Source organism: Macaca nemestrina, chromosome 6 (assembly GCF_043159975.1).
Source record: "Macaca nemestrina isolate mMacNem1 chromosome 6, mMacNem.hap1, whole genome shotgun sequence".
NCBI classification, from domain to species: domain Eukaryota; kingdom Metazoa; phylum Chordata; class Mammalia; order Primates; family Cercopithecidae; genus Macaca; species Macaca nemestrina.
Genome location: NC_092130.1, coordinates 4,220,020 through 4,238,437, shown reverse-complemented (window position 1 = coordinate 4,238,437; position 18,418 = coordinate 4,220,020). Strand labels below are relative to the sequence as shown.

Here is an 18,418-nt window from a genome sequence, read left to right as displayed (position 1 = left end):
GGCAGGCAGAATGATGAGGGAAGCAGACACGTGCCCGTGCTCTTCATGGCTACGCTCACTTTCTTGTTGTCCCATCAGGAAAACCAGGAAGAAAACCAGGAAGCCCAAGAAGAAAACCAGGAATCCCAGCAAGAATAGCCGGTGGAATATCCTAAACTGTTGGGACATTTTTAATATATTTTAGAGACCTCTGAAGGTAAGTGAAGAGATGCCCTGAGAACATCCTCCAGGAAACAGACACCCACTCCATAGCAGCCCCTGAGCCTGCTGGGCTGAGCCCTCCACAGGCTGCTTAGTGAGGGAGACACTGAGGTGCTGGTCGGGCCACCGTGTGCAGGATACCAGGGGCTGTGCACTGTGTTATTTGCTGCAGTGACACCTCAGCTCACCAGCATCTCATTTGGGGGGACCTAGCTCTGTTCCCCCCAGCCCCTTGAGGCCAACAGGGAGCATCACTAGTTCATCCTGAGGAGACACTAGGGTTGACCATGAATCGCCCCCAGTTCAGGCCTCCTGGGAAAGGTGTGAGAGGGATGGAGCATCCCCAGGCTCCTTGTCACACGAGCAAGCAGCCCACCCGGTCCAGTATTGCCCAGTATTGAGGCCAGCGGGCACTCAGTAGGTCCTGGCATCAAGCAGGGGACACAGCAGGATCCAAGAAGCACTGAAATGTGCCCAGTCCCAGGGGTTCTTCAGCCTCTGTGGAGCCCTGGGGGTCAGGGGTGGCCTCATGGCCCCATTTTTCAAGATGAGGTTGAAGACTTCTATATGTAGAGAGCACTGGCTTGGGCGTCAGTCGTTCTGTATCTGTTCCAAATGCCAATGTCTTCACAAACCCCTGAAGACATTTCAGGGCCATGCTCACTTGGGAGGAGTTGAGGGCATGATTCAGGGAACCTCTGTTTTTTAAATATATTTTCCAATCTTGAAATAAGGTACACATATGAATGTGTGTGTATGTGTACATATACACTGTTTTTCACTCTTTCAAAAATGTATGTCTTCTGTAACCCTTTTATGCTAGAATACATGAATGTGAGAAATTTATGTCTTACCAAAGCATGATTTTAAAAATTACAATGCAAAGAGAAGTCCAGTGGGGATGTTAGAAAGACCAGGTCTTATTAGGCAATACCAATGACGTGCTCCAGGAAGCTATGCATGTTCAATGTGCAGCTCTTCTGTCTGGATGGCACAGAGGATCTGGGTGGCAAGGCAGGGTCACCACCCCACCCTGTGTCATGAGACCTCCTGCTCCTCTTAGGGCCCAGGGGCATGGGACTCTGCCTGTTGATCCTGGAATCCTCGATTTCCCCTGTTTCTGTGTCTTTTACTCTCCGGGGAACCAGCCCCCTGAAGGTGCCTGCGTGAGCGCCCAGGTTCAGTTCTTCCTCCATGACACTTACAGACACTCTCTGTGGACAGATAACCCCTCAGCAGACAGCAGCACACAGGCCTCAGTGCCTTGGCATCTCAGTAGACCTGATTGTGGGGAGCTCAGGGGCCCAAGGTCACCTTCCAGGGCCCGAGGACCTCTCTGAGACCTGCACGACCCCAGGGAGCCCCTCCTCCCTCTACCTCTGTGCCTCCCCAGTGACTCTTGCACCTCTGTCTGTGTTGCAGATTCCTCGAACACCAGGAAGGGCCCTGATGTGGGGATGTCAGCCTGGCTCAGACTTCATATGGATCGTGATCATTTTGGGAACTGTGCTACTCCAGAAACTTTTATAATCTTTGCTCAATTTGTTTTTAAACATTTTCCTGGCTGGGCATGGTGGCTCATCCCTGTAATCCCAGCACTTTGGGAGGCCGAGGCGGGTGAATCACCTGAGGTCAGGAGTTCGAGGCCAGCCTGGCCAACAAGGTGAAACCCCGTCTCTATTGAAAATATAAAAATTAACTAGGCGTGGTGACACACTCTTGTAGTCCCAGAGGCCGCTTGGGACTTGGGAGGCTGAGGCAGGAGAATCGCTTGAACCCGGGAAGCAGAAGTTGCAGTGAGCTGAGATCATGCCACTGCACTCCAGCCTGGCAACAGAGTGGGACTTCATCTAAAAAAAAAAAAAAAAAATTCTGACTTTAACCTCTGTTTTTTAGAGGGCACAAAGTGTTATTGTGTTGTATCTCTTTCACATTTTTTTCCTGAAGTTATTTTCCAATTGTTTTCATTCTTTCCGAAGTTTTGTTCACTCAGTTTTGAGTTTTTGTAATTTTGATAGACTTCTTTTGTGCTTTCATTTTCTCAATGATTTTTACGTCATTTTTAAAACACTTCCGTAGTACGGTAAGTCACATCAAGATGGACTGTTTTTATGTTTTGTAGTGATTGATATTCTGGATGTATTTTACATATGTAAGTGTTAATGGCCTGGTGCAGTGGCTACAGCCTGTGATCTCAGCAGTTTGGAAGACCAAGGCAGGAGGATTGCTTAATCCCAGGAGTTTAAGACCAGCCTGGGCAACATAGTGAGACCTCATCCCTACAAAAAAAAAAAAAAAAAAAAAAATTTGATTAGCTGGGCATGGTGGCATCCATCTGTAGTCCCAGCTACTTGGGAAGCTGAGGCAGGAGGATTGCTTGAGCCCAGGAGGTTGAGGCTGCAGTAAGCCATGACTGCACCACTGCACTCCAGCCTGGGTGACAGAGCGAGACCCTGTCTTTAAAAAAAAAAAAAAAAAAAAAAGGTTTATTAATATTAATATCAGTTAGAAATCTAGTTGTTCATTGCAGAACTAAACCAGTTTATAGCAGAAATGAGCACTGGGAGGGAAATGTTACGTTTTCACTCCAGGCCTTGAATCCTTAACCAGCAGCTGTGTGTCCTTCAGGGTTCTGTGGTTCCTGGTCCCAGAGAAATCACTTGCTCCAATGTAACGAGTGAAGAGTTCTTCAGGTGATGGCTGCTGGGCCCAGCTTTGCTGTTGTCTTTGCTGTCTCATAAGCCTCGTGTTGCTCAAGTTCAGTTGTGTATTAGCGCACTAACTGTACTATGAGCTTCTCTAAGCATGTGCAAGCGATTTGAGAGGAGCCTAATATCTGCAAGGAATTTGAGAGGAGCCTTTTAAGGATGTTTTATTGGGTGGGTCAGGTAAGGGAGATAACATGGGGGCAAGAAGGAAAGTTATTAAATCATGTGAAACTACCAGTCCTTCATCACCTAACTTGTGATTTACAGACACTGAGCACATTGCAGGTTGAGAAGGTGCTTGGTCCTTTTTGTAGCCTTATGCTGTGCTCTTAAAAGGCGTGAGTGTGCTGCTTTTTCTCACCATTTTGTTTCTTGTAGATTGTTGTCCTTGATGCTAGAAAACATTTTGAAGACAAGACTCTAAACAGTGACCTATGCCACCCTAGTTTATTGGAAAATGAGAAACTTACATTACTGACAAGCTTGGAAGTTTCTTCTGTCCTGCAGTGGCCTGTGTTTCCCTGGTCTTTACCTTGCCACTCTGCTTTTTTCTCCTTTTTTGTGGCAGTAGTTATGATGCCAACTTTTAGGGTTTCTTTGTCCTCCTCTTTTCTTCCTACCTGGCAGCATTCAAATGGCCACTTCTATTAAGTGATGGAATTCAAGAATTTATTTATTTATTAATCCTGATATGGTTTCACTCATCCCTCAGTTTAACATTTAGGGTACAAAGTAGTCACCTAGAGGTGCCACTCAATATACAGCACTGTGTTTAGAAATTGAGGGAGCCATGAAATATTTAGCCTCTGCTCTCTGAGACCTCAGCCAGGTACAAAGAAGAGATGCAGAACCGCATTTCAGGTTGTGTTATGTACACCCAGCAGCACCAAAATGTGCCTGGGAATCACAGGGGTCAGAAATTTACCTCTGAGGCAGGTATGGCTGAAGCTTTATGAAAAGAAATGGGGCCTGTGCCAGGCCTAGATGTGGGCGAAGGAGGACGTGTCAGGAAGCAGAAACAGTAGCAGCAAAGGTGCTATTGTGAGGCATGTGGGCCGTGTTTGGGGAACAGCAGGGGCTTTCTATGTCAGGTTTACAGCATCTGTGGGAGGCTGCATTGGTAAATAAGCCCAGAGAAGTAGGCTGGAGCTACCTAAATTACAAGTATGCATGGCTTCGAAGGCCAGCTGAGTGGTATAAATAGAAACTATAAATCGTATCACATTTATTGAGGACAGCTTTTACTGCCAAAAGAGTTTTTAAATTTTTTTGGATTGTGTAATTGGTGGATAAAGAATTATTGACCTAAATGTATCCGATCTTAGAGTGTTTTAGTATGCCAGATTATGGGAGGTGAAATGGCTAAGTCAAAGGTGATGAGTGTTTTTGAGACTCTTAATGTTAATTGCAAAATTAACCTATAAAAAGGCAGTGCCAGCTTCGACCATGACTGAGAGCTCTAGTCTTGTCCTTGCTGAGCTGGGTGTTACAACATTGAAACCTTCTGCCGTGTCCTCCCTCCCCCTCTGTCTCTTTCTCTCTCTCTCCTCCCTTCTTCCCTTTCTTCCTTTTACTTCTCTTAGGATAGGCTCATCTGTACTTTTTTGATAGAGGTAACCATTTGCCACACCATTTTCTGAAGGGCCTGCTCTCTTCCCATTCATTTGTGATGGCACATTTATCCTACCCTAAGTTTTGATAACGTGTCAGAATCTTTCTGTCCTGTCCTCTCAAAGGGGTTAAATTTTTTTATAATGACTTATAACTGACTGAAGTTATAATAGTTTTCTCATGTCAAATATAAAAACAGGCCAGTTGAGGTGGCTCATGCGTGTAATCCCAACACTTTGGTACGCCAGAGTGGGTGGAATGCTTGAGTCCAGGAGTTCGAGACCAGTCTGGACAACATGGGGCAACCCCATTTCTACAAAAAAAAAAAAAATTATCCAGGCCAGGTGGTGCACATGTGTAGTCCCAGTTACTCGGGAGGCTGAGGTGGGAGGATGACTTGAGCCTGGGAGGTGAAGATTGCAGTGAGCTGAGATCACACCACTGCATTCAGTCTGGGCAACAGAACGAGACTCTATCTCAAAAAAAAAAATTGTGTACTTTATTGACTCATTTATGTCTGATGGGTATTTTTATTACAAATTGTTTAGTCACTACTTTAAAGCCTGCGTTATTTTTTTCTTAGTTTTATTGACTCATTTATGTCTTAGTCTTTTTTATTACAAATTATTTTTTGTTTAGTCACTACCTTAGAGCATGTTTTATTTTTTATTAATTTTATTGACTTACTTATGTCTTAGTCCTTTTTATTACAAATTATTGTTTAGTCACTACTTTAGAGTCTGTTTTATTTTTTCTTAATTTTATTAAAGGACGATATTGATGATGAAATATCTTACGAAGATCATTTAGAGGTTTATTTTGAATAACTGACAATTCCAGGAATGATGGAATAAAACATATGAAGTAGAAGGACTGGAACCTCCAGAAAAAATACTTCAAGTTACCGACAAGTGATCTTAGTCAGGTATGTTACAGTCTTAATGGCTTTTCAGAAATTTGACAGAAAATTACTATTGATTTCATTGGATGTTTACATGAATTTTAAGCCTTTGGTTTTCTTTTTAACTTGATTTTTTACAGGTATAAATTGATAAGAAATGCCTGCACTTTCCCTCCTTCCTATCTTTCCCTTGCCTACAGAAAATTAAAAGGCAAAACAATGGACATTTACATATTCTTCATTTAGATTAACCAGTGGCTAGCATTTGCCACCTTTGCATTTTCTTTCTCTTTCCATAAGTACGTTCTTCTCTGAATCATTTGAAAGTAAGTTGCGGAGAGCATGATGTTTTACCCCAACACTTCAGCATTTATCTCTTGTGAATAATGACATATTTCTACATAATTGCGATTGTACCATCTAACTATAATACAGTAATTTGATGTACAGCCCATATTCAGATTCACCAAATTGTCTCCAAAATATTCTTTATTTTTGTTTTAGATCCACAGTTTAATCAAAGATTAACCTTGCCTTTGGTTATCATGTCTCTCTATTCTTTTACTTTGGAGTAGTTCTTTCAATACATGAAACATTTTGAAAAATCTAGGCTCTTTGTTTTGTACAATGACCCATAATCTAGATATATCTGATTGCTTTTTTCTTCTCCTGACTAGAATAGATGGAGCATTTTGGCAAGAATACAGATTAAACAGTGTTCTCATGAGTGGATCCAGATTAAACAGTGAAAAATCCCTAATCCAGATTAGGCAGTGTTGGGTACTTATTGCCTCACACCAGGAGATTTTGCGTCTGTCCCACAGTTGTTGATTCTATGTTTAATAATTTTGGTTGAGGTGGTGTCCACTGGACGTCTCCTTGTGAAGGTAGCTTTTCCCTTTTGTTCTTAGTCATCTGTGGGATGAGACATCAAAGCACTGTGAACATCTTATTCCCCGGCAACCTTCATGAGCTGGTTTCAGCATCATTGCTGAAGCCTCTTGGAAACATTGGTTACACCCGTGGTTCCAATGGTGATTTTTCTCATTCCTTTTATATTGATTACCTGCCTCCTTCAATGAAGTAGATGTTGTCTCTTCCCCATGTTTTACCCTTCAAAATGTTTAATTTTAATTTAAATGGTTAATACAGCTAAGTTATTCTTTCAACAGGCAAATGAAAACAGTAGCCTAAAGTGTCGGTTTCAACCAGAAAATAACAGCTATGATTTCTCATGGCTCACACTCTTCTGAAACGACTCAGGAAGAGGCTGAGGAAGGCCATGTTGTTTGTCTACCTGGGACTAGTGAGTATAGAAATAGGATTCCTTTGTTCTTAAATTCTACTTTTGACTTTACTTTTAAAATATAATTTCTTTCATATGATTTGGCTCATACCTGTAATCTTAGCATTTTGGGATGCCAAAGAGGGAGAATCACTTGACCCCAGGAGTTTGAGACCAGCCTAGGCATCATAGGGAGACTCTGTACACACGCGCGCGCGCACACACGCACACACACACACACACACACATACACACAAACCCGGAATGATGGTATGCGACTGTGGTCCCAGCTACCTGACAGGCTGAGGTTGGAGGATCATTTGGGCCCAGGAGATGGAGGTTGCAGTGAACTGTGATTGCGCCACTGCACTCCAGCCTGGGTGACAGAGCAAGACCCTGTCTCACAAAAGAAAAAGAAGAGGAGACCTTCTATTAGTCTTCTTGATTTTTGTCAAAATATGATATGTGATAGTTGATAAGCTTTATGCATATGTCAATCTGTGGCCATTTAATTTTGGGTTAAGGACTTGTTCTATTATAGTACAGTAATCATTTTACTAATTAATGACTATTTGTCATTAAAAACAATATATTTAGTCTTAATGCAGTTGAGTACTCACACATTTCTGGGGAAACTCGGTCAGGACATTTCAACTGAGAATTGTCAAACAGGCATGCTGCTCGGTGGTGCAGCTCTTATGCAGACGACTCCCTTCATGTAATTTAGTAGGAAAATGACAGAAATACTTGTAAACTGTAAAGTAAAGCAGAATTCTGGTTATTGAATCACAGCACCTACTGAAAGACGTTCTCAAGTTCTGATTGAGTTCTAAAAGTTTTTTGAAGATTGGAATTCTTCATATGTAAGTAAAACCAATTTCTGATGACCCATTTCCAGTCCATCTTCTAAAGAAGTATTTAATCTGGGCCATGCGTGGTGGCTCACGCCTGTAATCCCAGCACTTTGGGAGGCCAAGGTGGGTGGATCACAAGATCAAGAGATCAAGACCATCCTGGCCAACATGGTGAAATCCCATCTCTACTAAAAATACAAAAATTAGCTGGGCATGGTGGTGCATGCCTATAGTCTCAGCTACTCGGGAGGCTGAGGCAGGAGAATCACTTGAACCCAGGAGGCAGAGGTTACAGTGAGCTGAGATTGTGCCACTGCACTCCAGCCTGGCAACAGAGCAAGACACTGTCTCAAAAAAAAGAAAAAGAAAAAAGAAGTATTTAATCTAAGCTGGGCTCTGATGACTCACTCCTGTAATCTCAGCAGTTTTAGAGGCCAAGGCATGAGGGTTACTTGAAACCAGGAGTTTGACACCAGCCTAGACAACAATAGCAAGACCCCATCTCTACAAAAAAAAATTTAAAAATTAGCTGAGCAGGAGGCTGAGTTGGGAGGATCACTTGAGCTTAGGAGTTGGAGGTTGCAGAAAGCTATGATCATGCCACTGCACTCCAGGCTGGATGACAGTGAGACCCTGTCTCTGAAACACAAACAAAACTAACCAAAAAAGTGTTTGTAGGAGGCTCCCAGCAATCTTAGCCTGAAGCCATGAAGGAAGGCATAGTGTGAAGGCAAGTGCAGGGTGGCCTCTGGCAGCTGAGGATCAGGACAGGATGTGGAATGAACATCTGCATCAAAGCTCTATTGCTTGGATTGGGAAAAAAATTCCTATATGTAGGTCAGCCTTAAAGTATACCATTTCATAAAATATTATCTTTCCCATATTTTGAGGCCATGCAATTTGTGCTCCCTGAAGGAACAGTATTGTGTCCTTGATTTGATGAAATCAGTAGCTTTCTTACCTTATTGAGTGACATCTACAGAACTCAGAAACAGAGGCTACATATTAAGCAAATTTATATCTTTCTTGTTATAGTATTATTGTGTATAAGAAATACAGATGGCCGGGTGCATTAGCTCACACCTGTAATCTCAGCACTTTGGGAGGCTGAGGTAGATGGATCACAAGGTCAGGAGTTCAAGACCAGCCTGGCCAACATGGTAAAACCCTGTCTCTACTAAAAAAAAATAAAAAATTAGCAGGACCTGGTGGCATGCACCTGTAATCCCAGCTACTTGGAAGCTGAGACAGGAGAATTGCTTGAACCCGGGAGGCAGAGATTGCAGTCAGCCAAGATCGCACCACTGGACTCCAGCCTGGGGGACAGAGCAAGACTCTGTCAGAAAGAAAGAAAGAGAGGGAGGGAAGGAGAGGGAGGAGAGGGGACAGGAGGGGAGGGGAGGGGGAAGGGAAGGAGAGAGAAGAGAAGAGAAGAGAAGAGAAGAGAAGAGAAGAGAAGAGAAGAGAAGAGAAGAGAAGAGAGAGAAGGGAGAGAGAAGAGAAGGGAAGAGCAATGAGAGCAAAACATCATATGAAAGAACAAAGGAAGGAAGGAGAGAGAGAGAAAGAAAAAGAAGGAAAGGAAGAAAGAGAAAGGTAAGAGAAAGAAAGAAGAAAAAGAAAGAAAGAAAAAGAAAGAAAGAGAAAGAAAGAAAGAAGAGAAGGAAGGAAGGAAAGAAGAAAGAAAGGGAAAGAAGAAAGAAGAAGGAGGGAGGGAGGGAGACAGCGAAGGGAGGGGAAGGGAGGAGAAGGGAGAGAAAAGAAGAGCAATCAGAGCAAAACTTCATCTAAAGGAACAGAGGAAGGAAGGGAGGAAGGAAGGAAGGAAGGAGAGAGAAAAGAGAAAGAAAAAGAAAGAAAGAAAAGAAAGAAAAAGAAAGAAGGAAAGAAAGAGGAAGGAAGGAAGGAAAAAGGAAAGAAAGAAAAGAGAAAGAAAGAAAAAGTGAGGGTTTGTCCCCCAACTGATGTCAGCTGGGGGGAGTTTCAGGTGCATGGTGCTATCAGGTGTTCAAAGTGCTCCTTACCTAAAAACGAAAAATCACAAAAATGAAATTATCAAGAGAATTTTAGGTATCAGCTTTATATTTGTATAAATTATTTGTAGAGTTGGATTTTAAGAGTTTTGCCTGCTTCGGAATTCTCCCATTGTGTTTTATTTTTCTTTTATGTGTATCTTATTACCTATTGTTACGTAAGTATTCTTCACCTATTAGAATCTGTCATTGTCCTCTGCTCCATTTCTTCAGCAGTCAGGACCATCCATGGTTTCCCCACCATCCAGCATTTTCTCCTAATACTGTTACAGTTTTATTAACTATGACATGAGTTTTGCATGTGGGTTACTTTTTTCTCACTTAGACCCACTTTTCCAGTATTTACTAAAAGAATTCTTACTTTTTTGCTTTATTCTGTACATCTCTGTTTTGCACATATTAAATATATTTGTAACTTTAAATTGTAAAATATATGTAACATAAACTTAACCATATAATCATTTTTAAGTGTACAGTTCAGTAATGTTAAGTACATTTATCAGGGTTGTTCAATGTTTTGGCTTCTTTGGACCACATTGGAAGAATTGTCGTGGACCACACATAAAATACGCTAACACTAATGATAGCTAATGAGCGAAAGAAAGACAGAGAGAGAGAGAGAGAAAGCAAGAAAGAAAAGAAAGAAAGAAAAGAAAGAAAGAAAGAAAGAAAGAAAGAAAGAAAGAAAGAAAGAAAGAAAGAAAGAAAGAAAGAAAGAAAGAAAGAAAGCTGTATGCATAAATCTCATAATGAGTTTTTGTTTGTTTTGACATGAACTTTGGTGGACACCTGTCAACCCTAACAGTCAGATCTAAGATTCTTAGTTGAAAGGATTTCCCCACTCAGTACTTTGAATTAATCAACCCTACTGCTTTCTGGCCTCCAAGGTTTCTGGTAAGGAATCTACTGATAATCTCACTGAGGATCCTTTGTATGTGAGAAGTAGCTTCTCCCTTGTTTCATTCAAGGTTCTTTGTCTTTTTTTTTTTTTTTTTTTTTTGAGACGGAGTCTCGCTCTGTCGCCCAGGCTGGAGTGCAGTGGCCAGATCTCAGCTCACTGCAAGCTCCGCCTCCCAGGTTCACGCCATTCTCCTGCCTCAGCCTCCCAAGTAGCTGGGACTACAGGCCCCTGCCACCTCGCCTGGCTAGTTTTTTGTATTTTTTAGTAGAGACGGGGTTTCACCGTGTTAGCCAGGATGGTCTCGATCTCCTGACCTCATGATCCACCCATCTTGGCCTCCCAAAGTGCTGGGATTACAGGCTTGAGCCACCGCGCCCAGCCGGTTCTTTGTCTTTTGATACCTTGATTATAATGTGTCTTGAGTGATATACTTTGAATTTATCCTATTTTGAGTTTGTTGAGCTTCTTGGTTTCTGTGAAAGTAAGTTTTTGTAGAGACAGGGACTCATGGCCAGGCGCAGTGGCTCACGCCTGTAATCCCAGCACTTTGGGAGACCAGCCAAGGCCGGTGGATCACCTGAGGTCGGGAGGTCAAGACCAGCCTAACCAACACGGAGAAACCCTGTCTCTACTAAAAATACAAAATTAGCTGGGCATGGCAGTGCATGCCTGTAATCCCAGCTACTTGGGAGGCTGAGGCAACAGAATCGCTTGAACCCAGGAGGCGGAGGTTGCAGTGAACTGAGATTGCACCATTGCAACAAGAGCAAAACTTTGTCTCAAAAAAAAAAAAAAAAAAAAAAGACAGGGTGTCACTCAGTCACCCAGGCTGAAAGGCTCAAGCAATCCTTTCACGTGATCCTCCTGAGTAGCTGAGATTGCACATGCACACCACCATACCAGCTTTTCATTTTAATTATGATTTTTTCATAAAGACAGGGTCTCACTATGTTTCCCAGGCTGACCTTGAGTTCCTGGCCTGTAACAACCCTTCCACATTGGCCTCCCAAAGCACTGAGGTTACAGGTGGGAGCCACCATGCCGAGCCTTGGATATTTACAATGTTTTAAATCAAATTTGGGAAGTTTCTTAGATTTTCATTATTTCTTCAGATGTTCTTTTATTCCCTCTGTCTGTTCTGTGATTCTTACAAACTGTTGTTGGTGCACTTGATGCTGTCCCACAGGTCCCTGAAGCTCAGTTGATATTTCTGCAACCATTTTCTTTCTGTTTCTGACACAGGATTATTTCAATTGTTTTGTCTTCAGATTTGCTAATTCTTTCCTCTGCTTGGTCAAATCTGTTTTTAATCCCTTCTAATAATTTTTTTTTGAGACGGAGTCTCTCTCTGTCACCCAGGCTGGAGTACAGTAGTGCGATCTCAGCTCACTGCAGCCTCCACCCCCCGGGTCCACGCGATTCTCCTGCCTCAGCCACCCAAGTAGCTGGGACTACAGGCGCGTGCCACCACACCCGGCTAATTTTTGTATTTTTAGTAGAGACGGGGTTTTATCATGTTGCCCAGGGTGGTGTCAATCTCCAGACCTCTTGATCTGCCTGCCTCAGCCTCCCAAAGTGCTGGGATTACAGGTGTGAGCCACTGCGCCCAGCCCGTTCTAGTAAAATTTTTTTATTTCAGGTATTTTAATTTTTAGTTGCAGAATTTCTTTTTGATTCCTTTTTATAATTATCTCTTTATTGAGGTTCTTATTTTGCTCACAGGTCATTTTCCTGTAGTGCCCATGTCTGTCTTTAGCTCTTTGGGCATCTTTAAGAGTTACCGTTAAGTTTTTGTCTAATAAGTATGCCTGATATCTGAGTATCCTCAGTTGTATTTTATATTCACTTACTTAGTTCCTTTTAATGGGCCATACTTTCCAGTTCCTTTGTGTGCCTTGTGATTTGATTTTGTTATAAACTGGATATTTTAAACTTAAAATTGGTAACTCAGGAAGTTAGATTCCCTTTTTACTACAGGATTTACTGTTACTTTTTTTTTTTTTTTTTTTTTTTTTTTGCGACGGAGTCTTGCTCTGTCCCCCAAGCTGGAGTGCAGCGGTGCAATCTCAGCAAGAGTTCAACATTTATTCTGTGGAGCCAAAGGAATTGTTGATAAATTCTGTGGAGGAAATTAGGGTTATTGGAGGGAGAGTTTATTAAAAGTAGAAGTCACCATTCATTTTTTTTTTTTTTTTGAACTTAGCTTTGAAAGTGAAATGTTATCTTGTTCAGTGTAGTGAATTTTTTAAAAATAAAAATAAATACTTAGGAGAGGTGGATCTTTCTGGATTGTGTAGGACTTTTGAGAGTATGACAGAAGTTGAAGAGCAACGAACTAATATATTAAACTAACGAATAAGACACTGAATCATGGAAAAATGATCTGGTATTCAGAATTTTTATTTTGGCATAAGTTACAAAGTTTTATTTGCATTCACATTACTGGATCAAGGAAGACATTCTTAAGTGAAGACTAATAAAAAGCTGAGTGTATTTCCTGAGTTGACATTGTAGGTGTGTTTGTGACAGTTTGTAAGAAAGACAAGTGGAGTCTCCTCTGCATTAGCAGCTGCTTGAACACGAGCCTTCCTGAAACTTTCATGCAAGTCGGGAGGAGCATCCCTAATCTTCATACAGATTTTCAAGGATGTGTCTATTTTGTAAAATAAAGTGCTGTTATACTGTAAGTTTTAGGAGGCAGGAGTTTTTGTTTTTTGCTTACTAATATGTCACTGATGGTCAAACAGTTTGTAGTGCAAAGTAGGTATTTAATTATTGAAGAAATAAAGTGTCATTTCTAATGACACTTGTTTTAATTTGGATTTATTAGGAAGGGCAACTTATTTGACTGTTAGTTCTGATGATTAAAAGGTAGCGAGCAGTAAGGAAATAAAAGGTTCTATGTGGGCCGGGCACGGTGGCTCACGCCTGTAATCCCAGCACTTTGGGAGACTGAGGCAGGTGGATCACAAGGTCAGGAGATCGAGACCATCCTGGCTAACACAGTGAAGGCCCGTCTCTACTAAAAATACCAAAAAAAAAAAAAAAAAAAACATTAGCTGGGAGTGGTGGCGGGCACCTGTAGTCTCAGCTACATGGGAGTCTGGGGCAGGAGAATGGCGTGAACCCGGGAGGCAGACCTTGCAGTGAGCCAAGATGGCGCCACTGCACTCCAGCCTGGGCAACACAGCAAGACTCCGTCTCCAAAAAAAAAAAAAGGTTCTATGTGGACTTTGAAGGTCGTCTCTATCAATTTGAGGTTGAATGGGAGGAACAGTTTTGTTGACATCCGTTAGCTGTGTTATGAGTACAATTTTGTTTTTTACTCAGGCAAAGGAAAATGTGTGTGTGTGTTAAATACAGTCGGCCCCCTTTATCTGTGGGTCCTGCATCCTCGCTTTCTACCAACCTCAGATCAAAAATACTCCAGAAAAAAAAGGATGGCTGCATCTGTACTGAACATGCACAAACTTTTTTTCTTGTCATTATTCTTTATGCAATAAAGTGTAACAACTATTTATTTAGCATTTCCATTGTATTAGATATTGTAAGTAATCTAGAGATAATTTGAAGGATATTGGAGGGTGTGTCCGGGCTGTAGGCAAGTACTATGGCATTTTATGTCAGGGACACCTACGGATTTTTGTATCCAGCCATGGATCCTGTACAGTTTAACATTTCCACACGCTGAGGGTGTGATGGGTCTGGGTTGGGTTGGGCCCCCATGTTTGAGGAAGTGTGCCCATCATGATTGTACACCCTTGTTGTAAACTTTGGATATGTCTATTTTGATATTTAAAACATTTTCAGATTAAGTCTGAAAAATGCCAAGATACTAATAATATTTTAAGGGGGAACTGATAGAACTCATTATTAGAACTTTCTAATAGTAGAAAGGAAGTCTATTTATTTTATGAAATTGTCAGTTCATCTTAAGATCTAATAGTCTTTTCCAATTAGCAGCGACTTAATTCAGACTACCTCAGAAGAAGAATTTAACATTTATTTTTGTAGAAAAACAGCAATTTTAAAATAGCCTGGGAAAACTTAGGTAAGTTTTCCTTAATCCTGACTCTTAATTTGTGGCTACAAGTGGCAATGATGTGAACATAAGTTGTGCTATTTATTAATATATTGCTTTTCATAAATCAGTCCCTTCTTTGTAATTAGGTAAAAAAAGAAAAGAGAGACATTCTTGATTTTGGTGACTAGAGTTGTAGATGCTGGAAGGCTTTGTCACTAAAATTGATGAACCAGATGCACGTCACCAGCCAATCACGCTGACTCTTAATGCCGTAAGTATGAGCATACAGTGTAAAACTGTTGATAGAATACATCGGTCTTATGAAATGAAATGTTTTGGTTAAGGATTTTTTAAACAAATTTCACATTACACTACTGACTTTACTAAATCTGAGTCTTGTATTTCTGAACAGGGCACCATGGCCTGGCACCGTCACGTTTTCCAAGGAACCTGCCGGAGCTCCTGCGGAAGCTGCTCCTTGGGCCGATGGAGGCGCTTAGCTGGTAGGCCCTTCTTTAGTCACCACAGGATGCCTGCTGTTCATGAACAGAAAGGAGAGGACAGGCTTTGAATAAAACACAGGTAAGTTTCCCAACCGCTTTTCTTTCATTAATATTTCAGTATTGGCCAGGCAAAGTGTCTCACGTCTGTAATCTCAGCATTTTGGGAGGCTGAGGTGGGCAGATCATGAGGTCAGGAGATAGAGACCATCCTGGCCAACATGGAGAAACCCTGTCTCTACTGAAAAATACAAAATTAGCTGGGTGTGGTGGCACGTGCCTATAATCCCAGCTACTCGGGAGGCTGAGGCAGGAGAAACACTTGAACCCAGGAGGCAGAGGTTGTGGTAAGCCGAGATCGCACCATTGCACTCCAGCCTGGGCAACAAGAGCGAAACTCCTTCTCAAAAAAAAAAAAAAAAACAAAAAAAAACAGCTCCTCTGAGTTGCACATGGCTTGTCCTCTGCCTGGTTACATACAGACTGTGTGCAGAGTCTGCTCTTAGGACCTCACGGAAGAAGTGTCTGGCCCGCATCAGTGTGGATGCTTGTGCTTGGATTGCTTGCCCACCGCTCCCCTGGGCTGGCTTTTTCTGGGAAGCTTTCCTCCACTCTACAGGTTACTCATAAATAGCAGTCCCATAACTCTATGGCTTCCCACACCCCTTGTGCAGATGGCAATGTGATGTCCCTCTCCTTATCTATATTCTTCTCTGGAGCACAAGCTCTAAGGATGGGAATAACATCATCTCCTCAGCACCTAGCTCAGTCTTTCAGACAAAGAAAACATGTAAGATGGCCGGGCGCAGTGGCTCACGCCTGTAATCCCAAAACTTTGGGAGGCTGAGGCAGGCCGATCACGAGGTGAGGAGATCGAGACCATCCTGGCTAACACGGTGAAACCCCGTCTCTACTAAAAATACAAAAAAAAAAAAAAAAATTTAGCCAGGTGTGGTGGTAGGTGCCTGAAGTCCTAGCTACTCGGGAGGCTGAGGCAGGAGAATGGAGTGAACCTGGGAGGTGGAGCTTGCAGTAAGTGGAGATTGCGCCACTGCACACCAGCCTGGGTAACAGAGCGAGACTCCATCTCAAAAAAAAAAAAAAAAAGAAAACATCTAAGAAATAGTTGCCAAAATAATTGAATACAGGATCTTCAACTCAGATTGTTTTCTTTGTTAGGACCTGGAAAACATTTGTGAGGCCATTGGACTTCAGATTTCAGTGTCAGGTGGTGGTGAAAGTTGAAGTCATTTCTTCAAGAAGTAAACCTCTGCCACCTGGACTGTGCTCAGACATTTCATTGATTTTGTTAAATAAACATTTTCTGGCTTGGGAAGGTGTCCCTCTTGGTGGAACACAGTAAGTGTCAAAGATGGACACATAGTCCATGATTTGTAGTGTGTGGGAGCAGACCACAAATTAATGTTTGGAGAACAATTTTGTCATAACAGACACTGTTGAGGCTCAGTTGTACAGAACTGGAGAAGTCTTTCAGCGTGGCACATGTCCTGATTCAGCCTCTGTTTAACATATATTCCAATCCTGATTCTTAACTGGCTACAAAGACCACCTGAGATGTGTACGACACAGGAGCTGCTGGGGGAGGGGCAGTATTATCTCCCCAAACTCACAGCCACTCCGTATTTTCAAAAGCCAGCTTAGAGCTGCAGAGAGAACACGCAGTCCATCCATTCTTCTCAGTGATGTACATTTCTCAATCAGCAACCACGTGGTTTTAGCAAACCCCACAGAAGTGGTTTTGATGTACCAGCCTTGAGTGTCACATCTCCCAACCATACCAAATGGATCACCTAACTGGGCGGGGCGGGGGGGACCCTCAGAAATGCGATTTAGTACTCCCTGTAAAATTGCTTTTTTTTTTCTTCTGAGATGGAGTCTCACTCTGTTGCCTGGGCTGGAGTGCAATGGCGTGATCACTGCTCACTGCAACCTCCGCCTCCTGGGCTCAAGCAGTTCTCCTGCCTCAGCCTCCCAAGTAGCTATAATTACAGGCGCATGCCACCACTGCCAGCTAATTTTCATATGTTTAGTAGAGACAGGGTTTCACCATGTTGGCCAGGCTGCTTTCAAACTCCTGACAGGTGATCTGCCTGCCGTGGCCTCCTACAGTTCTGGGATTACAGGCGTGATCCCAGCCCGGCTGAGCATCTTTTTATTTGCTGATTTGTCCCTTGTGCATTTTTTTTGTTCAGATGTCTATTCAGATCTTTTTCTCACTTGTAAATTTTTTTAATTGTTAAGAATGTTCTGAGAATTGGCCGTTGGCGGTATCACAGCGACCCGGAACCCCCCTCCCCAAGAATATGAAAGTGATGACGACTCCTATGAAGTGTTGGATTTAACTGAGTATGCAAGAAGACACCAGTGGTGGAATCGAGTGTTTGGCCACAGTTCGGGACCTATGGTGGAAAAATACTCAGTAGCTACCCAGATTGTAATGGGTGGCGTTCCTGGCTGCTGTGCAGGATTTCTGTTCCACAAAGTTGGAAAACTTGCAGCAACTGCAGTAGGTGGTGGCTTTCTCCTCCATCAGATTGCTAGTCATGGTGGCTACGTGCAGACTGACTGGAAGAGAGTTGAAAAAGATGTAAATAAAGCAAAAAGACAGATTAAGAAACGAGTGAACAAAGCAGCACCTGAAATCAACAATTTAATTGAAGAAGCAACAGAATTTATCAAGCAGCACATTGTGATATCCAGTGGATTTGTGGGAGGCTTTTTGCTCGGACTTGCATCTTAAGGACATGAATATTCTCCCATAGTGGATTCAACTACGAGAAGAGAAGTGGCAGCAATAAGGCAGTCTCTCAACAGTCATGCTGCCAGAGTCTCTAGGGCAAGGAGAAACAACTAGCTGGACAATACTCAATTCACAACTTAGCATTTTGCCATCTGAAGCTTGGCAAACTAGTATCTGCTGTAAAATAACCTGTATGGTATGTGAACCATAGTATTCCTGAGCAAAACATGGCTTTCACCGCTTTGTAAAAATTTGCATCTGTTTAGAAACTAGCCTATAAAATATCACCATTGGATGTAGATATGGAGAGAAAAGAAATATGTTGGATTTATTGCTTAGTGAAATCTTTTCTTTTTATTTAAATAAAATGTTCATTGTGTTTTATGGTATGTGTCCATAATTTAAAATTTGTATTATAGTTTCAGTATTAAGGCTGACTTTTTTTTTTCCTAGATATGTTTCCAATAAGTTAAAAAACTGTAATACTCTTTTGTGGAAAGCTTTAGAAATGATATAATTATTAAAGATATTAAACAGACTCTGCTGATGTAAAAAAAAAAAAAGAATGTCCTATCTAGTTTAGATATAAGCCCTTTATCAGACATGTGTTTTGCAAATATTTTCTCCTAGTCTGTGGCT

At 42.0% G+C, this 18,418-nt stretch overlaps 2 pseudogenes across 8 annotated transcripts in view; both read left to right on the top strand.

Moving 5' to 3' along the window:
- The window catches only part of LOC105480927 (protein FAM153B), a 73,232-nt pseudogene extending 58,269 nt beyond the window's left edge, over positions 1-14,963 (top strand). For 2 of the 8 annotated variants that reach the window (XR_011624425.1, XR_011624419.1), the window contains exons 29-34: positions 79-196; positions 1,624-2,284; positions 5,291-5,445; positions 6,594-6,727; positions 14,665-14,789; positions 14,931-14,963. The product of XR_011624425.1 is annotated as a protein FAM153B, transcript variant X8 (transcript). Of the gene's footprint in view, positions 1-78; positions 197-1,623; positions 2,285-5,290; positions 5,446-6,593; positions 6,728-7,498; positions 7,570-10,096; positions 10,543-14,646; positions 14,790-14,930 lie in introns of those variants that run through there. The other 6 variants (XR_011624420.1, XR_011624422.1, XR_011624423.1 and 3 more) reach the window with 6 other exon arrangements.
- LOC139363669 (FUN14 domain-containing protein 1 pseudogene) lies at positions 14,937-18,163 on the top strand (annotated as a pseudogene).
- Positions 18,164-18,418: the final 255 nt, after the last annotated feature.